The sequence below is a fragment of the Rattus norvegicus genome, chromosome 1 (assembly GCF_036323735.1).
Source record: "Rattus norvegicus strain BN/NHsdMcwi chromosome 1, GRCr8, whole genome shotgun sequence".
Taxonomy (NCBI): domain Eukaryota; kingdom Metazoa; phylum Chordata; class Mammalia; order Rodentia; family Muridae; genus Rattus; species Rattus norvegicus.
This window is the reverse complement of record NC_086019.1, coordinates 179,690,773-179,712,005: the sequence shown is the minus strand read 5'-3', so window position 1 is coordinate 179,712,005 and position 21,233 is coordinate 179,690,773. Positions and strand designations below refer to the sequence as shown.

Below are 21,233 nucleotides of genomic sequence, written 5' to 3'. Positions count from 1 at the left end.
AAATAAGTTTAAATTTTTTTGTCTGACTTTCCGTTCGAGATGTAAAAAGGATTAAATAAATGAAACTTTATTTGACTGTGGAGTTTATCCAGAGACTCAGCGACATCTCTGGTCTTTGGCCTTATTCTAATTCTATGGTAGTAATTACCCTTCGTTTCTTTAAGTGCGATAGATTTATTGCCTTAGAGACTATGCACAGTTTGATTGAATTATTCATTTTTTTCTTTGGTGTAGACTGCATCTGGGGACTCTGATGTGACGTGTAGATTTTTTTTCAGGAACAAAGGGAATGTGGAAATGAAAGAGAGAGGGAGAGAGAGGCTGGCAGATGTAATGAGACGCGGTGAAGGTGTACGCAGACGGGCACTCCCACGCCTCCTCCCTTCGGCTCTCACTGCAGCCCTGGGTAACTCGCAGGCTAACACAAACAGCTTTTCTCCCGCAGCCTGCCCTCTGTCACTGTAAGTACATCACCCTTCTCTTATCAGCATGCAGATTCCAGCCACGCACTCCCTCGCCTTGGCTTTGCACCTTTGACAGCAAAAGCACATTGGGAAATGAACTTTCCTAAGCTAGGAAAGGCATGTTTATAAAACTTACTTTTTATTTATCTTTATTGTTTTTTGAAAACAGAAGTTCATGTATTTTTACCACTTTCCTTACCTTCTTTGTGACGGTGCTCTGTTGCTCCTGTCACTGTGGCTGTGCTTTTCTCAACTGGATGTTGCTCAGATTCAAATGAAATTTAATGTTATTCTCCATCCGCTTAAAGTCCAGGCGCATGCCTTGTCCTTCTGCGAAATGACATCTTAAAGGACGAAGAATATTATTCACGGTTTGCTTTTGTTGCTGAAACAGGAGTTCTAACCTCTTTGAGGCACTGACTGTCCCAAGGGCACTGTTATTTGGGAGTTGATAAGATCTGCTTCTCCCAAACTTAAAGTGCCGCGGGCTGCTGGAGCATTCGGGTGTTTGTCATCCAGGGTTAAGGAGACCAATGGCGAAAACTTTTCTCCACGCTGTAATTAAAGTTTTTCAACTTCCCCTTTGCCTTTTACACTCTTTCACATACTCTTCGTTTTGTTAAAAGTTCTCCTTGGTGTTTTGGAGTGAGTGACATCTTTGTCCTGTTCACACAGTAGCTATGAAGCCCTTTCTGGGAGAAGTTGGCCACCTTAAGATGAAGTCATGTAGGTCTGAATGATCCGCCCGGTTGGTGTAAGTGAGCCTTTCACAGGGAGAACTCGAGGTTTTAAAGGCTGTTCTGTCCTTTCCTTTCCTTTCCTTTCCTTTCCTTTCCTTTCCTTTCCTTTCCTTTCCTTTCCTTTCCTTTCCTTTCCTTTCCTTTCCTTCCTTTTTCTTTTTTTTTTTTGCGTGGGTGTTTTAAATACTAACTTCTGAAGCAGGATTATTTGCGTTGCCCCATCCCAAGTTCAGGGGGGAACCTCTCTCCAGGAACCGTGCGCGCCTTGTCTCACCAGTTCGTGCCTCTTCTCTGGAGGTGCGAGGCCAAACTTAGTAAAGCCGAGTTGCCTTTGGTTGGTCGAGGTGCAAAGGGACACAAACACAGCGGGCGCCCAGGCAGCAACCGCAGCACGCAGGTAAGTCAGCCCCACCCGCTGGCCTCTTCTTCCCTTCTGAGTCCTGGCATTTCAAAGCCTGGGTTCGTGTGGAGATGGCTCCGGACCCCAGGAGAAGTGAGCGTGTGTGTTCCAGGATTGGGATGCGGTGTCGGGTGCCCTTCGTAGACTTCTTGGAACCCGCAGGCGGTGCGGATCAGGTGGAAAGCCCACCACATCAGCGGATGCCTGGCTCTCTGCCTCGCCCACTTGCGTAGTACAGCTGGTGCTCAAGGCTTTGGAGGAAACCCTTAGCAAGCACACACCCCTACTTCCCCCGGGCCACATGTCACTCGGTGCCCTCTGGATTGTGATGCCCAGACCCCAAACTTTGGTTTCTTTCCTTTGGGACACAACATTGTCACCTGCTCTAGGTCGTTTGCCCCTCAGCCATCTATGCTGTTACTAGTTTATGACTTGAACTCTAACGAGGTCTCTTGAACTCATTTGCAGAGGGTACTAGGACCTTGGATCACAAAAATCTTGGTAACGTTTTCTTTTCCTTCTTGCCTCCGCCAGCCCAGCGGCCTGCTTTCTGGTCGGCTGGGTCTGTTTCCCAGATCCCGGAGTACTCTGTGATTTAAAAAGACCATTGGACTGTTGTTGGGAAAGCCAAACCTGCCTCAGCAATTAGGAGGAACCCAGTGGCGCCCATATTTGCTTATGCAATGGCTCATCTGTTTGAATGACTCTTCCTGCGAATTGGTCATTGACACCTAACTTGGCGCTTCTTCTCTTTGCAGGCTTTTAGGGTAGGTCATTTAGTTCGACCTGTAGGATTTGGACAGGATTTCTGGCACCCTAGTTTGAATTCTAAGGAAGGCAGCTGAGGCAGCTGAAGAGTTCAAGGCTTAGGAATTCAGAGCTGGGCCAAGTGGAGCCTCGCTCAAAAACAAGTGGGGGAGCTTTCTAAGACGGAAGTGCAGATTTGAGCTTCCCTTTGGACGTTAGGTCTTAGGACGGCCCGCATTCTAAGGAACCCTGCTAGGTAAGCATCTGGCCTATAGGTGCTGGAGATCACACCTCCTGGCTCTCTGGTTCCACTACCTAGATGCAGTTATGAGCAATGGAAATCTCAACATTTCTTGCCCAGGACTACTTTCCTCCCAGGCAGCTTTCATCAGGCCATTTAAACATGCAGCCTCCAAACTCGGAACCCTCATGCTCTGTGCTTTCCATGGAGCAGAAACAACCAGTCTCTGCCTTCTTCCAGGCTGTCCGCCTCCATCCCACCTCTCTCTTGTTTGGAGTTCATATGGAAGCTAATTAACATGGAGTAAGCATTAGGAGCCAGTTCCTTCCATTGCCTGGCTAACAAAGATGAGGCTTTCCCTCTTTTATTCTTGCCTCTATCTATGGGAGGTCTTCCTCTTGTTGGTCATCATTCCTGAGCCTTCTCCTTAGAAGGCATCTCAAAGGAGCTCTCTTTTGTCAGTTTTTACAAAGTAGAAGCCTTTAAAGTCTCTGCAGGTTATGTTGATTAACTAGAACCTCGCTCCTAGCTTTGTTCCTGATATAGGTTTCCACTAACCTCAGTGCGTGCCTCCCTCCTTCCTTCCGTCCGTCCTTCCTTCCTTCCTTCCTTCCTTCCTTCCTTCCTTTTCTTTCTTCTGGGCCTTGCTTGAGGCAGGCCAACCTCACCTTTTGCACACTGCCTCTTGCTAGCAACCTGATGAAGTCACAGATAGTTTTCTCACTTACTCTTTCTCTTTTCTCAACTCCCGACACCATCAATGTTCCCTCTGTTTCTGGTCCTCCAGTTGTCTTTGCCTTGAGATAAAGTTCCAGGCCTCTACTCATTTGGACATTTTGCATCTGTCACACCATTAGTTCACCCTACACATGGCTCAAAAGGGCATCTTGAGCTGGGATAGGGCTTTTATTGGGAGGAAGTGCTTTTTATTAAATAATTGTTTATATCTGAACATACAATTTTATGTGCTATTCTGGTCGACTTGAAACTTTTCAACATCTCCAGTCTCCAGCTCAGACATTTGAGATTGTCCCTTCCAGTGTGTCTTTGCAAGGCTGAGTTAATGCACATGTGTCACCCACTCAGTTCTTTAGGATAGACGTTCAGCCATTTTATTTATTGTACAGGTATGAAGCCTTCTGTGGTGTTTGCACATATCTTTTTATAGAAATTTTATCCTGTGAACATCAGTCATATGGCTTCCAGGACAAGACTACCCACAAAGTTAGGGATTTGTTATGCCGATTTCTTTTTCTTTTAGTTTCTCCTATATTATTTAGGTTTTTCTTCTCCATTCACTGAGGTTTTACGCATTGATGGTTTTATGATCTCTGTTTCCTGCATCCTTTTCTCTCCACTCTGCTGACTTCTCTCTCATCTGCATTACTCGCCCCCAAAGCCATCTTTCTCCTCCCTGGTCCACGTCCTTCCCTGTCCTTCTCCTTCAGTGTCTCCCTCAACCACTGGGACCTTCTAGTTTAGTATGAGTAGTTTTTAACCTTCAGACCTTGTCACTTAACTTTTCTGAAGCTCAAAGGGCCACCTTTACTTTCTTGCCAATTGACGCCTTTGCTTCTTCGCCTTGCTCCTCATTTTCTCAGAGCTGCCTACCTTTCTCCCACCTTTTTCTCGGTTCCTTCTCCGGCAGTCCCAGCCCCTTACCCATGCTCCCTCGGCCCTTTCTTTTCAGCCTGCTTCGCCCCCACCTAGTTCTTGTTCCTTGTTCCCTTTTGCCGGGAATCTCTTTCCTCTTCATCCCCCTGTAACCGTTGCTCCACTCTCTGCGTCCTGGGGCGCGTTCTCTAATTCCAGTCTCTGTTCTAGCTGATCTCTCTGCCCTCCTCTCTCAGAGGCTTGCTCTTGCCTCTGCCTCCTGCTCTCCCCTCCCTTCTTCCCCAGCCCTTCCCCCTCCCTCCCAGCCGCCCCGCCTGGCTTGCTGCCTCCTTCGCCTCTTGTCTCATCTTGCCTGTGTTGTCTGGGAGGGGAGCCCTTCCTCCTCTCCCTCTCTCAGATCAATGCCCTGGCCACTCACTTTCTGATGTTGCACGACGGGAAATGCTTTGAATACTTACGACATGGCCGCTCACACTGATTGCCAAGATTGACAGCACTAACCATCGCCTCCACTTGTTTCAAGGGGGGAAGCCCCCTGTCACCCGGCTCCGCGTGCACCTCCTGGCACCCCGGCAGCAAACTTGTGCGCTCAGCGCTCCCCCCAGGGCCCGGGACAGGACACCCCCGCAGACTTGAGTTAACGGGCGGCAGGCCGGGACGCAGCGCTGGGGACCTGTTCCCTTGCTCCCCAGGCTCAGCTAATTGACCTAGCACCGACTCCCCTTTCTTTAATTTTTAAAATTTGTATCTTTCCCTTTTTCTTTAATGCCTTTTACTCCCGCGGCGCAGCGCACAAGGAGCCCTCCCGTGAGGTACCATCCTGGAGCCCGCCCAGGTAACCGGGACGGAGCGAACGACTTAGGAGAGCGAGGGAGGCTGAGTGAGAGGGCAGCAGTGCGAGCTACCTGTTGGGGCGCCGGAGGGGGTAGGGGACAGGAGCCCCGCGCCAGGCTGGGCACCGGCCTCAGCGCCTCCCACTCCTGCCCTTCCCGGCACCTCTGGGGTTAGTTTCTCTGCGCGGGGACGGCGGCTGGGGTGGGACAGCGGAGGGACGCGAGGAAGGCGAGCGCAGCCCTTGGCAGAGTCGCGGCTGGCCGGGAGGGGACTGGGAGGAGGGCGCTATCCGGCGGGCAGGCAGGCGGGCGAGCCGAGGTAGAGAAAGGGGCCCGGCGCCGCTCGCTTGCTGTGGACTCGCTGTTCCTCAGGATGCCTGCCTCTCTTGGAGAGTTGTGCCTTACTCCGGAGGCGGTGACAGATCTGCGTGGCGGGTTTCTGGTTTTCTTGCCCCCACCCCTTCCCCAAATCACTCCGAGAAAACACACGTTGTAGCCGCAGATAACTGTGCGTAGGACACCGAGGCAAAAGGGCAGGGAGAGACAACCAAAGCCACCTTTGACAGCAGAAGTGTTATCGCCATCGCAAGTATTCGTCCGGAAATCTGTCTGCCCTCTTGGCCCACCTAATTCCTCCACCTTCGCCTCCCCAAGTAGATAATCTATAGAAGTGGGAATGATATGAAAAAGAAGTCAGGTGGCTTAGAGAGTGAATTGTTAAGTCTCCGTAAAGTTCGAGGTAGGTATTTCATGGAAGTTTGCACAAGTGTGGGGTGGAAGAAGTTGGTGTGCCTACTGTGTTGTGTTAGTGTTCTCTCTCTCTCTCTCTCTCTCTCTCTCTCTCTCTCTCTCTCTCTCCCTCTCTCTCTCTCTCTCTCTCCCCCTCCTTCTCTCTCCCTCTCCCTCTCTCCCCCCTCTCCCCTCTTTCCTCTCTTCCTACCCTCTCTTCCTTTCACTCGCTCTGTCCTCCAGCTTAGGGTTCAGATGGGGCTCTTGGCTGGCAATGCCCTTTGTACCCACAAGAGGGCAACATCTTGAGGGCTTTGTGAAACACTGGATCTTTCATCGCGGCATGCTTGCTTGGGTTTTGAGAAAGTTTTAGCGAAACTTTCAAAGTGATATTTCATGTTATTCATAATATCAAAAAGTAAAGTCATAAAAAGAAGAAACAAGAGAAACAAGAAGAAACAAGAAAGGAGAGAGGGAGGAAGAGAGGGAGAGGGAGAGGGAGAGGGAGAGGGAGAGGGAGAGGGAGAGGGAGAGGGAGAGGGAGAGGGAGAGGGAGAGGGAGAGGGAGAGGGAGAGGGAGAGGGAGAGGGAGAGGGAGAGGGAGAGGGAGGAGAGGGAGAGGGAGGAGAGGGAGAGGGAGGAGAGGGAGAGGGAGAGGGAGAGGGGGAGGGGGAGGGGGAGGGGGAGGGGGAGGGGAGGGGGAGGGGGAGAGGGAGAGGGAGAGGGAGAGGGAGAGAGAGAGAGAGAGAGAGAGAGAGAGAGAGAGAGAGAGAGAGAGAGAGAACACGAACAGTTAGCTTGCCAGGGGAGTCTAAGCCACAGAAGATGGGGGAGGGCTGTTGTAATTGTGGGTTTGGCCGACTGACGGCTGGAGTGCCCTCCTCGGCAGTCTCAGTTGTAGCCGGAGGTCATGTAAATCGACCTTAAAAGAATGCATAAGCCATAAATTAAACCCTCACCCAAGGGCTGATCCATAAGTAGACAAAATCTAATCTGGACAAAACGGGCTTCCCTTAGAGCCGACCTAAACTGCCCCCCCCACCCCAAACTAAATGCGAAGTAAGTTTTCTTAGCGAATGAATATTTTGTTTTCTTGAAAAGTGTCGGGTTGATTCGCGGTGTGACTGCGCCGCCACAGTTCTAAGAGGCGTCAGTGTCAGCCAGTCTGGGGAGCAGGGACCCGGAGGACCCGCTGGGCTTCTGAACCTCCCATTTCGGTTTGGGATCGTTGGTTAGTTGTGGGGTTGTCGCTGGCCTAGGGCGGGCGGGACTCCAGGATCTCCATAGCACTCCTCATCAGGGGTGAAGTTTGCCCGGAGAACTAAAGAAAACCCGGGTGGCTAGAAGCCGCGCGCTCGCTCCTCGCCCTCCACTACCAGGGCTGCCCACGACTTTCCCGGGACATTCGAGTTCCAGTCCCCTCACTCCCTCCATTACTGAACTTTACTTTTTATGGTCTTCTCAGCAATACACACACTGAACTCCAAGGCAGTTCGCAACCCAACGGTGGTCCTCTTTGCTCAGCACGCTTGCTGCGCAGGCTGGCCCGCTGGCGGCGTGGGCGAGGGGCGGCCCCGTAAGGCTCGCGCGGGTTCGACTTCCAGGTCCTTTGCGCTTCAGCCGGCACCCTCGGCTCAGAGCCTGACCCGCAACCTTCGTCCCTCTAGGCTCTCTGCCCGGCCCGCTACCGCTGCCCGCTGCCCTATCTGCTGCGGGCCGATGTTCGCAGCACCGGCTGGGCCCTGGGCGGGAGGCGGTGCTGGCGAGGCCCGCCTGCCCCGGGGGAGCTGCTTTCGGCTTTCTCCCTTAAAGGGCAGTGCGAAGAAGGACCCGGGCTTGTGCAAAGGCTGCTGGGGCTGAACTGCTGCAAAGGAACGGCCAGGCTCTGCGGAGGACAGATTAGCTCCGGGTCCGCGCAGCTTTAAGATAAAAAGAATTGGTGTGTTCGGACAGATAAAAGGTGGTCGTTTCCGGCGTCCTTTGAGTTTTAGTTAAGCTTGTCTGATTCTGACCAAGTATGAAAATGTTTGTTTGTGTGAATGACCAGTTATTGACAGCCGCTCCTGTTTGTGGTCTAAAATAAGTCATTTACTGTGGCTGGCAGGGCTGCTAGTTAGCAAGATGGGCTGTTCTAGGCTGCTTCTGTGTGTCGCCTCCTGTAAGGGCCGAACTTGAAGTTTCAGTCTCAAGATAGCCCAAAGCTGTCCCAGTGGCACAATGGACTAGGCTCGGGACCACCACTTTCACTGTCTGAAAGGGAGTACGGGTGACTTCCCGGTGCTGGACGCTGAGCTCCAGAGTGAACTCCAGTGGCTTGGCTTTTGGCCCTGGCGGAACCGCCCAGCCAGCAACCCAGTGGAGAGAATGCCCCTTCCCCCCGCCCACCAGGGTCTCCACTCTTCTGTCCTTTGTAGTCACATGTCCGGGTTTTCCCCCTGGTCCCGAGAACAGACACAGCCCCGCCCAGTCTATTTCTAGAAGGTGGGTTTGGTGAATAAAAAGGTCAAGTGGTTACGTTCCCGAGCTGGTCCATAGTGAGGGGGGACAGGACAGACACCTGGCAAGGCCCGCCCCGCCTGTCCCCCCAACCCTGGCGGGCCTGCCTGCCTGCGACTGGCCTCCCTAGGCCACATTCTTGTGCTAAGTTCGAGAGGCAGTAGGAAAGGCAACCCTGAGCCGGCCCAGAGCAGGCGAAGCTGATCCCAGAGATGGCATTTTGTTTTGAACAGTTGGTGGGGTGGACGTTTCCTCATAAGGTAAGGTGTCAACTGGACAGTTGGCTGCCCAAATGCCACATGTATAATTAGCCTGCGCACTCAGCACCTCATCCCCAAGGCCCATAGGCACGGGCTTGGCTGACTTGAGTAGCTCAGTTCAGCTCTGGATTACAGGATTCCCAAGGGAAGCCTAACCCGCCAAGAGAGCCTGGGGAGGCCCTGGCTAGAAAGACTGGCCATGACGCCTCACTTTTGATTTCTGCCTTTTCTGCTTCTCCAGTTTTTCTTAGTTTTCGGCTAAGGGGCAAGAGCTGATTATGAGAGGGTACCCAACATCAGCGGCAGGTTGCAGACTGGGCGGGGAAAGGGAAAGCAGAAAGAATCTGGTAACATCGGTACCCACATGCTGCCTGCCCTGGGGAATCTGCTCAAACCCCTCTGTATGCACTTATTTACTGGGGACAGCAAGCCTTGGTACTGTATGTCTTGGCTTGGGAAGGGACTTTAGAACTGCTCACTTCAGAGGTCTCTCACAGTAATTTAGTGTCAGTGCCTGATTGTAGTTTCTGCTCCGGCTTCAGGCCTAGTTGCTTGGGGTTGCTAGTGGATCCCGGAGCTGGGCAGATCTGTTGTTTCTCTTCTCATTCCTGTTCAGCCTGGGGTTCTTGGAGTAGAGCCTTGTCTTCCTGTCTGCTCAGATGGATGCTAGAGTTTCTTGTGCAGCTTTCCTGGACATCATAGCCTGAGGCCAGCTTTAAGGTTGCTGCCCCCGTGCAGACCAGATTTGTGCAGTTTCAAACACGACCTTCCCCCTCTGTCATCCCTCTGCCACTCTGTGCACTCTCTGTGGAATTCAGCACTCAGCATTAGGCACTGGCATCAATTCGCCTCCTTCCCTTGCTTCTAGGCCTCTCAGATACAGTACTGGAAAGATTCGCTGTATTTCAGAACAAATGAGCAAACATTTACCCCAAACCTTCCAGAGGTTTAGTGGAGCAGATGAGAAGAGGGCACATGGCTAAGTCCCACTTGCTTTGATGGAGCCAGTGCAGTATTTTCTTATAGCATGACCAAGGTGATAGCTGAAGTTTTAGGTCTCTCAGCCCCGGAATTTTTACCGATGCACTTTCTAGAGGTTCTTTGTTGAATAAAAAGCATATAGATAGGCAAAATGACATGTAGATTTCTTCTAAATATTTGAGAGACCTTATAAGAGACACTATATTGTCCCAGTTCTTAAGAAAAGGGAACAAACCACTAAATGGCTCACATTTTGAAAGCCAATGTCATTGGATCTAGTTTATGGCCAAAAACATCAAGTGACTAGTACCTAGATACCAGGAGGAGACCATGTATTCCTCAGGCAAGCTGACACCCTTAGTCACTTCATGAGCACTAACACCTCTTTCTCCTCTGCCCTTCTGCATTTGCATTTCTTACTATGACAGGCTGAGAAGATTTTGTTTATTGTTTATCTGGTTCGTTGTTGCTTTTTTTGTTGTTATTCTAGAAGTGAAAAAAAGGAATGTTCTCTTGGACTATACGTCCTTTTAAATTAAAATGCAAAAATTGAGTTTTTTAGAATTATGAGGTATGGTACTCTGTGCTATATTGAACAACTACAATACTCAACAGTATATTGTAAAAACCAATGTTAGGAGACTACTTACCAGGCAGTGGTCATGTGCCCGTGTCTGCAGTGACGCTAATGCACTCAGCACGGCTCTCAGATGGAGTGATGCTCCGGGGATGCTGTCCACGAAGCGGCTCTCAGTAGCAGCAGAGAGCAGCGGCACTTTCTTTATACAGAAAAGCAAAGACTTACAACGTGTCAGCATAACCAGTAAATCTTCCTTTATACAGCTTCAAAATATATAGCTTTAAACAAATAAATGACAAATTTTGGTGGCATTATTGAGGTTTTATATAAATTTTTATTTGTCTTGTTTTAGGAGCTATTGGGTTTTAAGTCAATGATCAAATTCCCACATATTTTTCTTAAATATCATAAATCTGAAATATTTTATATAATTCTTTTTCAATTAATACAATAGGTACTAGAAGTATTGGTATTTCTTGAGAATAAGGTAACACGTTGGTTTTAAAGCTTTTAGCATTTTCTATCTTTTCATATTGGTTATTTTAATCCACTAGTGATATAACTCACACATCTATATTTATATCATGTATATGTATCTACTACTTAAAACAGCATTTTATGAAATTGTAGTTTGGGTTTAAGAGAACTATTTGCTTAAACATAGTTTAGGGATGGGTGTGTGTATATATCAATTGATGTTTTTGAAGTCAAGCAGAACATTCCCTAGAAATGTGTCTAAGAAACAATATCAGTACCATATCAGGCACAGACAGGTACTAGAGATGATAAAACACAGATAACATGCTGGGAGACGATTTGCAGATGGGTGTAATATCTGCCGTCATGAGGTTAGATGTGTCATGTTACTGTATATGTTTTTTAAAAATTAACCTAGGCCATTTCCCATTGATGGAGTTATGTGGCTAGATGGGGTTTAATGATGGCAGGTATTATAGAAACATGCTAACATGAACAAAATAAACGCTTAGTGCTGTTTTAGAAGAAGAAATGAACCAGTTCTGGGGTCTGGAATGCAACTTGCTTAAGAATATGGTTCTCTGTTTTTTCTTTCAACAGCGAGAAATAAGGTGCTGCACAACGGTAGCATTTCATGTCCTCAGCTGGTTCTGTATTTCCTTGTGATTATGTCCCCAATGTGAAAAGAGTCTAGTTTAAAAAACTAGTGTTTTGAAATATATGAAAGCAATTTTTACTAGACACAAGCACATTTTAAAGAACAGTATGGCCTTGTCAATTAAGTTTTTCAATTGTTATCTGGACATTAATTGTTTTGGTGCGTGGCATCAGAGCTCTTACTCCTCTCATTATATATTCATTAGTCATTCTTAGGAAGGATGTTTTTATTTTCCTTCTTCTATAGAAGAGGGTAAGGCTTTTCAGCTAATTATTCTTAGACATTTAGTCAAACTGGAAATAGTTCAAAATTTGCATTATGGTTTTGGTGGAGCTTTTCAAGTATATAGTATCTGATTGTCATAGTTTGGATAAAAATATTAACTGACGAGCATGGACAGAGAAACGGAATATAATTTAACTCTCTTCCAGGCTCTCACCTCCAAAGCGGGATGCTGATGCTCTTCTTCAAATCTGTGGTAGTCTTAAAAAAGGGAACAGGAAACCCTAAAATCTCAGAGAGGCAGTATTGATTCAATTCTTAACCCAAATCCTTCATATCATTGCTCAAAATAGCCAACTTTGCACCAATATTAGCCATTCTTTTTATAGTGACACCACGCTTAGTAAAAAACTTCTAAGCACTGAGGTCAGGTGTTGAGATTGGATTCTAGTTTATTTTTTATGAATCAGATAAAGATTTCTGTGCATGAGACCATATGTGAAGATGAGAGAACAAGAACATTTCCATATCAAAGGCAATATATCTGAGCTGCCTGGTAATTAAGATGCAGTGGTTTGGGCTCTGCACTGGCACTTAGAGCATCTCCGGGCCCTGTGCATCATGCAGGCTGGTGCATCATGCAGGCTGGTGCCTCTGCGTACTTCTTGAAATACACTTATGATTTTGTACAAACATTTATGCCAGTCCACACTTTTCTGTGGATAATTTGTATTTCATCCAAACCATTCAAAGTCGAAGTTATTTTTCGAGCTACCCCCTCATTATGGCTTTTGTGCGTCAACTATTTTTATTCTAGTTGTTTGTATTTCCTTTTACCAGAATGATGGCTTGTTTATATTCAGAATCTCTTCTTGCTCCTCTAAGACCCCTAATATATCACCCATTTTACCATTCACTCAAAAAACTTACATCTTTAGGAAGGATGTGAGTTATTTTCTGAGGTTAATTGTAGATGGTGCAATCCACTATAAACTAATAAACCACATTAAAAGTCAACTGCCTAGTTATTTGTGCTTTACAATGCTAATATATTTAGGACTCCTCAGTAACTTGTGTAGAATATAATATTGGGGAAATTTCAAAATGTTTAGAGAAGAATCCAGAAATCTTCTGTTTTACGTTTTTATAGCATGAAAATGTGTGGTGACATTTTCTTTTATACTCCACGTGAAAAGCAATACTTTGAAACTGTAGAAATCTTGCCATTTATCTAGAGTTACTTGTTTCTTTGCATTTAAAGAGAGATGTTTGGTTTTATTTTGTAATACATTGAGTTAGTGTCTTAACCTGTTTGGGACAGAACAGCGATACAGTGAAAGCTGCTGTAAATTAGAAGAGTGAAACAGGAGGATCTAGCGGTTGGTGCTCTAATGCTGCGTCTGTTTAGGACGCTTTGCATCTTTGGGAATCAGCTTGAATGTGGTCTGTAATTTTCTGGACTTTCTATTTCTGTGTTTTCTCTCTATGAGCGTTCTGCTGGCAAGGACTGCTCTTGGTGTATTTCATTAGGAAGCTTCGAGGGTCACTGAAACCTTTTTAATGCTTTCTCCGGATTGAAGTATTACTGTTTATTGAGGGTTGATATGATACTATAAATCCTGTAAGAATCTTCCATGTTTTAGTTATTTTGGACCAAATTGCTTAAATATATTGATTTAATGCTTTTCAGTGACGTCCCATGTAAAGCGGCAGAATGAGATCAATGCATTGTATGATGTGGGTATTATGATATGCAGATTTCTCATGCTATCTCAGATGTCATCGCAAGATAACCCCTTACATGATCTTCCTGTCACCTGCATCTGCTCATTGTTTCTAGTCGTAGTAAAGAGAGATGTTGAATTGTCTGCCTTTGATATATTCCTCGAAATGCAGAAAGGGGCTTCAGTGCTGTTTTTGATTTTACCTTCTAAACACAGTCTCTGCTTCTTTGAAGAAAGTAGTTCTTTAAAATTGTACAAAGAAAACTGAAAACACTTCATTTTCCAAGTCTAAAAGAAGCTCAGTGTGTGTAAGAAGAAAATACAACATTTTTTTTTAATCAAAGAGCACAGGTTTAAGAAGGCACTCATTCTGACACATGGCCGTGAAGCCTTCATTTCATATTGTGCAGACACATTACTGGGAAATGTGATTGGGTGCTCATTTCTTCGCACCCAAAGGACATCTGCTGAGGGCAGATGTTTGTTACAGAAAACTTAGGCTTTCATGTCCAGCTTTACTACCTGTTTACTACGAAATGTAGCATTTGGCCAGTTGCAAAACTTGCTTCCTTTTTCCTCTTCTGTAAAACAGAAACATCCACGTATCTTTTCTTTCCTAGACAGAACTCACTTGAACTCTAGAGCACTTGGGGGAGCCCTGAGTGAGTAAATGTAGTGTCTGGATTCATGACCTCTAAAATTTGATGAAACACCAATCTTAAAATCTGGAAGCGATTGTGAAAAGTCATTTCATCTGTCATCTTCCATTCAATATTGATGATCTTTATTTCACTCAGATCAATTAAATCCCTCCCTTCCTTTTGTAAGCCTGCAACCAAAGAGATTTTATAGCTGAATATGGTTATATACATGTTTCACATTTGTGAACCAAAATGTTTCACAACATCAGAGAGTTCTTTTGTCCAATATATACAATTTAGTCTTTATCTTTCTCTTCTATTTTAAGGAAAAATGGAAGCAAATATTTTTCCCTTGAGTGATAGACCTGCAAAGAGCAAAATCAGACCTTTAGTTTTTATTTCTTGACTCTTCCCCTTTTACATCGTATCCCAAACTTAATTGTATGTCCTTGGAAAAGTTACACAATCTTTTCAAGTATCAGTTTACTAATTTAAAAGATGGGGCAGTGATAGAATTTATGGCATAGAATTGCTGAGAAGATGCAGTGTGAAGATGCTGTAGACAGTTGTGTCAGGACAGATGGACAGTGGCTATGTGATCTGTACTAGACCCTTGACATGAGAAGTAGTCTTTATTCTCTAGTATTTTATAAATTTCCCCAGTTTTTTTTTTTTTTTTTTGGTTCTTTTTTTCGGAGCTGGGGACCGAACCCAGGGCCTTGTGCTTCCTAGGCAAGTGCTCTACCACTGAGCTAAATCCCCAACCCAAATTTCCCCAGTTTTAAAGCTGCATTCATATTTGTGGTCTTATGTGAGCGCATGTATCTTGGGGCTTTGCTCCAGGATATTGTTTATTCCAAGCAAAGGCTGTATGCAGCAGGTAGGACTGGTGTTTTGCTCTTGTCTTTCCATCTTCTCATAGAATGTCATTTGCTCTATCTTTGTGTTCACTTCCAGAGCCAAGGTCGCAGTGTTTCCCATGACTATGCAAGCGACCAGCGCCCTGCTGACTTAGGAGCACTGCACATTTGTTTTCTATGTCCTTGACCAGGTGACTAGTCTCAAAGTATGGGGTACACCAAGAGGAGTATATAAAGTGTCCTCAATGACGCAAAGGTTGGGAATCACTTGATTACATGATTTCAAAGGTGAAAATGCATAATTCTTGAGGAGATAGAATTATGGGTGATTCTGAGCAGTGTAGTTTTTATTACTGCAGTGGATATATGTGTATGAGTAGAAGTTCCTATGCTGAGGAAAGCTTCTAGTACAAGGTGGCCTTTCGTCTGTTATATAAAGGGTGGTTGAGGGTGGAAGTCAGGTAGTACTTCAAGGAGCACTGGGGCAACATTTGATATAATTCCTTACTATCTGGTGAGTCTGATAGCGAAATGTCTCATTGTGTCTTTGTGATTTTCAAAAGGCCATATCTGTCATAAATGTGATATGGCCATAGACCAGTAGCTTAATCACTGCACCTCTCTTTCTGAACTCCATTTTGTGGTCAGAAACAACGTGGGTACATTTGAAGGTACAAAGAAATCTTTCAGATTTGTTTTCCTTCAAAGTTTTTAGATGAGGTATGAAAATTAAAAGAAGTGGTTTATTAATAAATGCACTTGGGCCTGGGGATATAACCCAGAGGTAAAGTGCTTGTATGGTTTATATAAGGTCTTCAGTTTGATTCCCAGCAAAACACACATACACACGCGCACACACACACACACACACACACACACACACACTCGCATACATGCCCCCCCCCCCACATGCATGAAGGGGAAAAATCACTGTCAAACTAGATAAGCTGCCGACTAAAGATTATAAATCAATATTATCTCGTATGTTGTACTCTAATGTGCTCCTTTTCTTCATTTGACAAGCACAGTTGCAACGAAAATGCTATCTGAAAAGCTTCTGATCTGGGTATTAGTTTGAATTTTTCTTATTTGTTCCTGGTGCTAAATATTAATAGTTTTAATTTTAATAAGTATCAAGTTGGCATAGTTCATATTTTTGTTGTGTTTATGAATGCATGCCTGAACTTGTATTCAGGTGTGTGTGTGTCTTTGTGTGTGTTGGCCAGAGGTCAACCTTAGTGTCTTTTCTCAGATGCTATCGACCTTAAGTTTTGAGAATCTCTCACTAGTGTGGAGCTTGCTCAGTTGGCTGGGATGGCTGGCCAGAGAACTCCAGGGATCTGCCTGCCTCTGTCTTCCCAGTTAGGTTTAGTGATTACACACCACCATGCTAAACTTCTTATGTATGTGAGTTCTGGAAATTGAGCTCAGATATTCATGCTTGCTCTATGGCAAGAACTTTATCAACTGAGCGATCTCCAGAGACAATTCGATTTTGAGTTGAAGGGTAGCATGAAAGGAAATTCTTCCTCAGAGTGTAGAAATAGGAGTTCCTGTAAGATGATAGTGGGCAGAGCCCCTGGAAGAAGCAGGGATAGTAACAGCCGCTTCCCACTCCTGAGAACGTTCAAACAGGGCTGCTGCAGTTATTCTTGTTAGCTTTATAATCGGAAAGTCATGTTTTCTAGATTCTCAAAGGCCTTTTCTTGGAGCTGTGGCCTTCTGGTTTTGATCTGGAGTTTCTTTAGTGTTTAACAACACTAAATTAACTCCAAATTAAACATGCTCACTGAGATCTTGCAACTCAGATGGCTGTGACATAATGCCTGTCAGAAAGGACTGGGGGTCACACAGGTTGCAGAAGCAGTGGGCCTCTATTCCAGTGGCCATTACCTGCTGTTGTCTTTGATACCCCTTGACTTCTGGACACTTGTGTTGTTTTTAACAACGTCATGAAAAAGTGATGCCACCTCTGCATTATAAAGAATGTTCTGGAGCTGATCAGGGTAGGACTTGTAGAAAACAGTTTTAAGGCATCCAGAGTCACATAAAACCAGCCATGCTCAAGGAGCAACAGCTCAAACAAAAAGAAAATAAATTAAAATAAAATGAAGGCTGAATAAAGTCTAAGTTATTTAGAGTGCAGTGTATTAGCTAACTGAATCCCAGGAATGCATATATACACATCACTCTTGAGTCAGAAAACCCAACTGTATGCTGGAGGAAAATCTGATTACTTACAAATTTCTCGATATATTCCTTTCTCTTAAAGGTTTCCCTCCCTCCCTCCCTCCCTCCCTCCCTCCCTCCCTCCCTCCCTCCCTCCCTCCCTCCCTCCCTCTTTCTTTCTTTTCAGATGGGGCCTCTCTACAGATTTCTGGTTGTCCAGGAACTCACAGAGATAGATCTCTCTCCACTCGCAAGTGCTGGGATTAGAGATGTGTGCATCACCACACCTGGCTCTAGTTCTTTCTCACTATTAATGTTTTTGTTGACACTAGATATATTGAGATTTAGAAATAATTCTAATCTTGGCATCCTTAAACTTGTATAACATTATAGTAAACTTCTATTTTTTTTTTGTTATACCAGAGCCTTGTATGTACTCAGTCAGGACTCAACTACAATTTATTCTAAGGCATTACTAACAGAAATTTCCACCTTTCTGAGGTTAGAACCTTCTAAGTTTTATAGACGATAGTCCAAGGAGTGCTTTGAGCTGCATATTTGTGTAGGTCTATGTTGTTTATAGGATGTTCATTATACTGAATACTTTCATATTTTAAATTGTGTGGTATCTTGTAGTAGGTTTATTTTCTTCAGTGTGTGTGTGTGTGTGTGTGTGTGTGTGTGTGTGTGTGTGTGCGTGTAATCAACTTAAATTGGATAAAATAAGTGAACTTATTTTAATAACTCAAATTCTTCTCTGTGGTTTGACAAGGGTGAAACAAAAATTGTTGTTTTAATTATGACACATTTTCCAAAGCACTATTCATATTTAGCTATGTGTAAGCTGTGAAATTTGTGCATAATGTCTTTGTCATAGCCATGGAGAAAGGTCATCAATATTACCAGAAGGTGTAGAAAAGTTTATCCTTTTTACTGTGTGTTAATATTTTCTTCATATTTTTAGTACCACTTTTACTTGTTTAGTGTTCTTATTCTTTTTGCTTTTTAATGTGTATATAAGCTAGTCCCTGTAATTGAAATACCAACATATTAGGACATTTGTATCAATGTATTTTACAGTTTAAGAAGCTAAAGTAGTATATATGTTAGTTTTGCTTACTTATCAAGTTTATATTAAGATAATTAAAAAAGAGTGCGATTTTTATTAAATGGAGTAAGAAGGGCATTGAAACTATGTAGTCATCAGAGAATTTCCCATGTGTGTCCTCTGTTCAGTTAAGTCTATTGCTGATGCATCTTAAAATAGCCTTTATTACTAATAAAGTCTTAACCTCAGCATGAAAGTATGGTAGTACTATCATTGTTGGTACTCATACTTCCTGACTGCGGTGAGCAGAAGAAAGACCTCCAGCAGTTTTAGGTGAAACTTAGGGAGTTCAAAAAGATATGGAAACAGAGACCCAAAGTAGTTTAGGAATCTAAGCACAGCTAGCGAATCTGCCAAGACAGTGATCAGGTTCAGGAGAACTGCAGAATCATTCATTGAGCATGCTCCCTACTACACATGCATATTTATTTGAAACTTTAGACATGTCATGTTGAGGTAATGTATGCTACAATATATCTCTAAAAAGATATTGAAAGGAAAGCTATAGCTAGAACAAATACTTTAAGGTTTATTATGGCTTCCCATACCAGGGCATGTTTTGTTATTTGTAAAAGTCTTGGCTGCACACCGTGATGAAGTGATTTAACATCTGGTTCTAGGCTTCCTTTACTCTGTTATGTGCTTTTAATGCTGTCACACTTAAACAGTGATTCTGGGGAAGGAAAGCAAATGCACGCAGGGGAAAAATTACATCACCAATTACACTTTCTAAATTGTGATATTAATTTTCTTAATACTAGGCACAAAGAATGCAAAGACTTTTTTAAAAAAATTGACTCCTAAATCACCATCTTCCAATTGATTATTTTTACCAGTGGGAATGAAATTATAGCATTTTAATAATTTAATAAACAGACTCAAAATACATTAAGATTCTTTGAATATCATTAAACAGGTTAGAATATTCTGTTGCCAATTTTAAAATTGAAAACAGATGAGAATTTTTAAAGGTAATCGTCATAGAATTTTGGTGACCAAACCACTCAATGTGATGTGATGTTTGCAAGTCTGTTCTCAAATCAATGTGTAAATGGCACTTTTGTACTTGTTTGATAAAATATGACCTTTACCTTAAAGAGACATTGTTTATATGTATCTTTCTAGTTACTTACCTGTATCTGTCTGTATGTTTGTGTACCTTATCATCAATTTGTCTATCTTTTATCCTACCTATTTAATTAGCTGTCAGGTTTCTATCCATCAATAAGCTATCCTCCTCCTTTTCGCTTATGTACCAAGTGGCATACACAGCTAGCTTCTTGTTATTTTAGGGAAATTCAACGCATTTGACATGTTAGGTCTTTTGCTTTTGTTCCTTTCCTTTAAGTTTTTCTTTCTCTCTGAGATAAGCAGGAGAACCTGTGGATGGTGCAAGCCATTTCTCTTAGCGTTTTACAGCCTTAGAGAGTCTTCACTGTTTCACAGATTTATTTTTAAAGATAGATGTTACATATGCTACCTCAGCATCTGGAGGCAGTCGTTAGTAAGGCCTGTGGTGCTGTCCATAGTCTCATCCTTTGTCCTATTTCAGCCAGGACAACCACTTCACCAGCAGTTACCACTTCCTCCATTATCCCTGCAAATTATTTTTATTAAAAAAAGCAACCGAAAAAACCCCTCATGACCAAAATTATATTTTCTGTTGTATTTCAGTGGTTCATTCAGAAGTAGCATTTTAGGCATGCAAAGAAACACATGGATTTATTAATCTGAAAAACAAGGCATGATATTATGTCTTTGTGCAAATTTGCAGCCATATTTTCTATGAGCCTTTCAACCTTGTGTGTAACAAAACCTGATGTACAGCTCCAACGGACATTGTTCACATTGCATTCTGGGTAAATGGCTCTTCCAAAGTGGTATATTAAATAGCTATGATTTTTAATTACAGGAAGGGATTGTATATTGTTGCTCTATTGTTTATCCTTTTTTTTTTGTAGCCTTCTTGATGGGGCAACAAGAACAAACATGCAGCCTGTTATTTTATGAAGAAACTCAGAAAAATGCCTCTAAGTCTTTAATGTGTTGGTAAAAATTTGTAAAATATTGGATTTTTCATATTATTTTTAAAGACATTGTTGGAAAGAATTACAATTTAAATTTATATCTATGTAATTAGTTTTAAAATATCTTACAGATTGTAAAGTCTTTATTTTTTAATTTTTATTATTTAGCATCTCAAAGTACACTAGAGAAGGGTACACTGTCAATGTCACGGGATAGGAAAATTGTATCTACAACTGTTTTCTTGATAATTAGGAAGAGTATTGGCTAGTTTTGGCCAGATCTGCTTGGATCATGATCCACCCGAAAAAGTACTATTATAGAGTCCCAGCTTACAGTGACACATCTGCCAGGCTGGTCATGGGCTTACGGTATTATACCTTTGGAAAGATTTTTTAAACTAACTGGGTGCTTATTCAAGATTAACTGAATAAAAACACTAGATATTAATATCTAAAATAATCTCTATTTTTTATTCAGAATATTTCTTATATCAGATACAGGGCATTAATAATTCATACAGAGACCAGTATGTCATTTAGTATTTAAATTTAAGTAAGAAATAATTTTCCTTCTTTTAAATAGATATATAAACCTGTCTTTTATATCATATTTTCCTAGGACGGTACATCCAGTTAGGAAGTTACTGGGATGGAAAAGTAGGTGAGAATGACAGGGGAGAATGTAGGGAGTAAGGGGCAGCATCTCTGCGGAGAAATCTGGACAGCATCAGGAAGGTCAGTTGCTGGCTCGCCCGTGTTAAAGTTCAGGAAGAAGAGAATGAAACTTTATGGGCCCCAATAAGAGCGAGGAGGCAAACAGACGCCTTTTATTTCTTATGGCAAAGTCAGCCTCTGCTTTTCCCTTTTCTTTAATGTGAAGGGACAAGAAAGGGTTAGGAGTTTTAGAGGTAAGTCCATTTCCCATGCTTAGGAGGTGGATGAGTGAGGGTTACTAGTGTGAATGTCTGCAGCTCTTTGTTGTTTCCATGCTCAGCCTCCTCTAGATTTAGATGCAGTCGAAGTAGAAGTTAGAAAAGATGAGAAAGGTGGCACCTAGTGATGGTCTTTGGCAAACAGCAGACCAGCATTTCCCACTTGTCCTCCCCCTCGCCCCCAACTCAATGGGATACTGCCTTATGTGGATTGATTGCATAACAAAACCAAAAACAGTTCGGACATTTCAGCTCAGCAAACAAACTTTGGGTGATATTGGCAGTATCATTTCTCTCTAGGAATAAATTCTTTCATTATCAGACTGAGAA

At 43.6% G+C, this 21,233-nt stretch overlaps 1 protein-coding gene across 13 annotated transcripts in view; it reads left to right on the top strand.

Moving 5' to 3' along the window:
* Positions 1–21,233, top strand: part of Sox6 (SRY-box transcription factor 6) — a 611,566-nt gene that overhangs the window by 57,238 nt on the left and 533,095 nt on the right. For 3 of the 13 annotated variants that reach the window (XM_063285244.1, XM_063285274.1, XM_063285245.1), the window contains one exon: positions 279–461. The exons of 3 other annotated variants lie outside the window; for them this stretch is intronic. The gene's annotated coding sequence lies outside the window, so the exon portion shown is untranslated. Of the gene's footprint in view, positions 1–278; positions 462–4,563; positions 5,042–5,285; positions 5,779–6,570; positions 8,525–21,233 lie in introns of those variants that run through there. 7 more of the 13 variants (XM_039106354.2, XM_063285282.1, XM_039106338.2 and 4 more) reach the window with 4 other exon arrangements.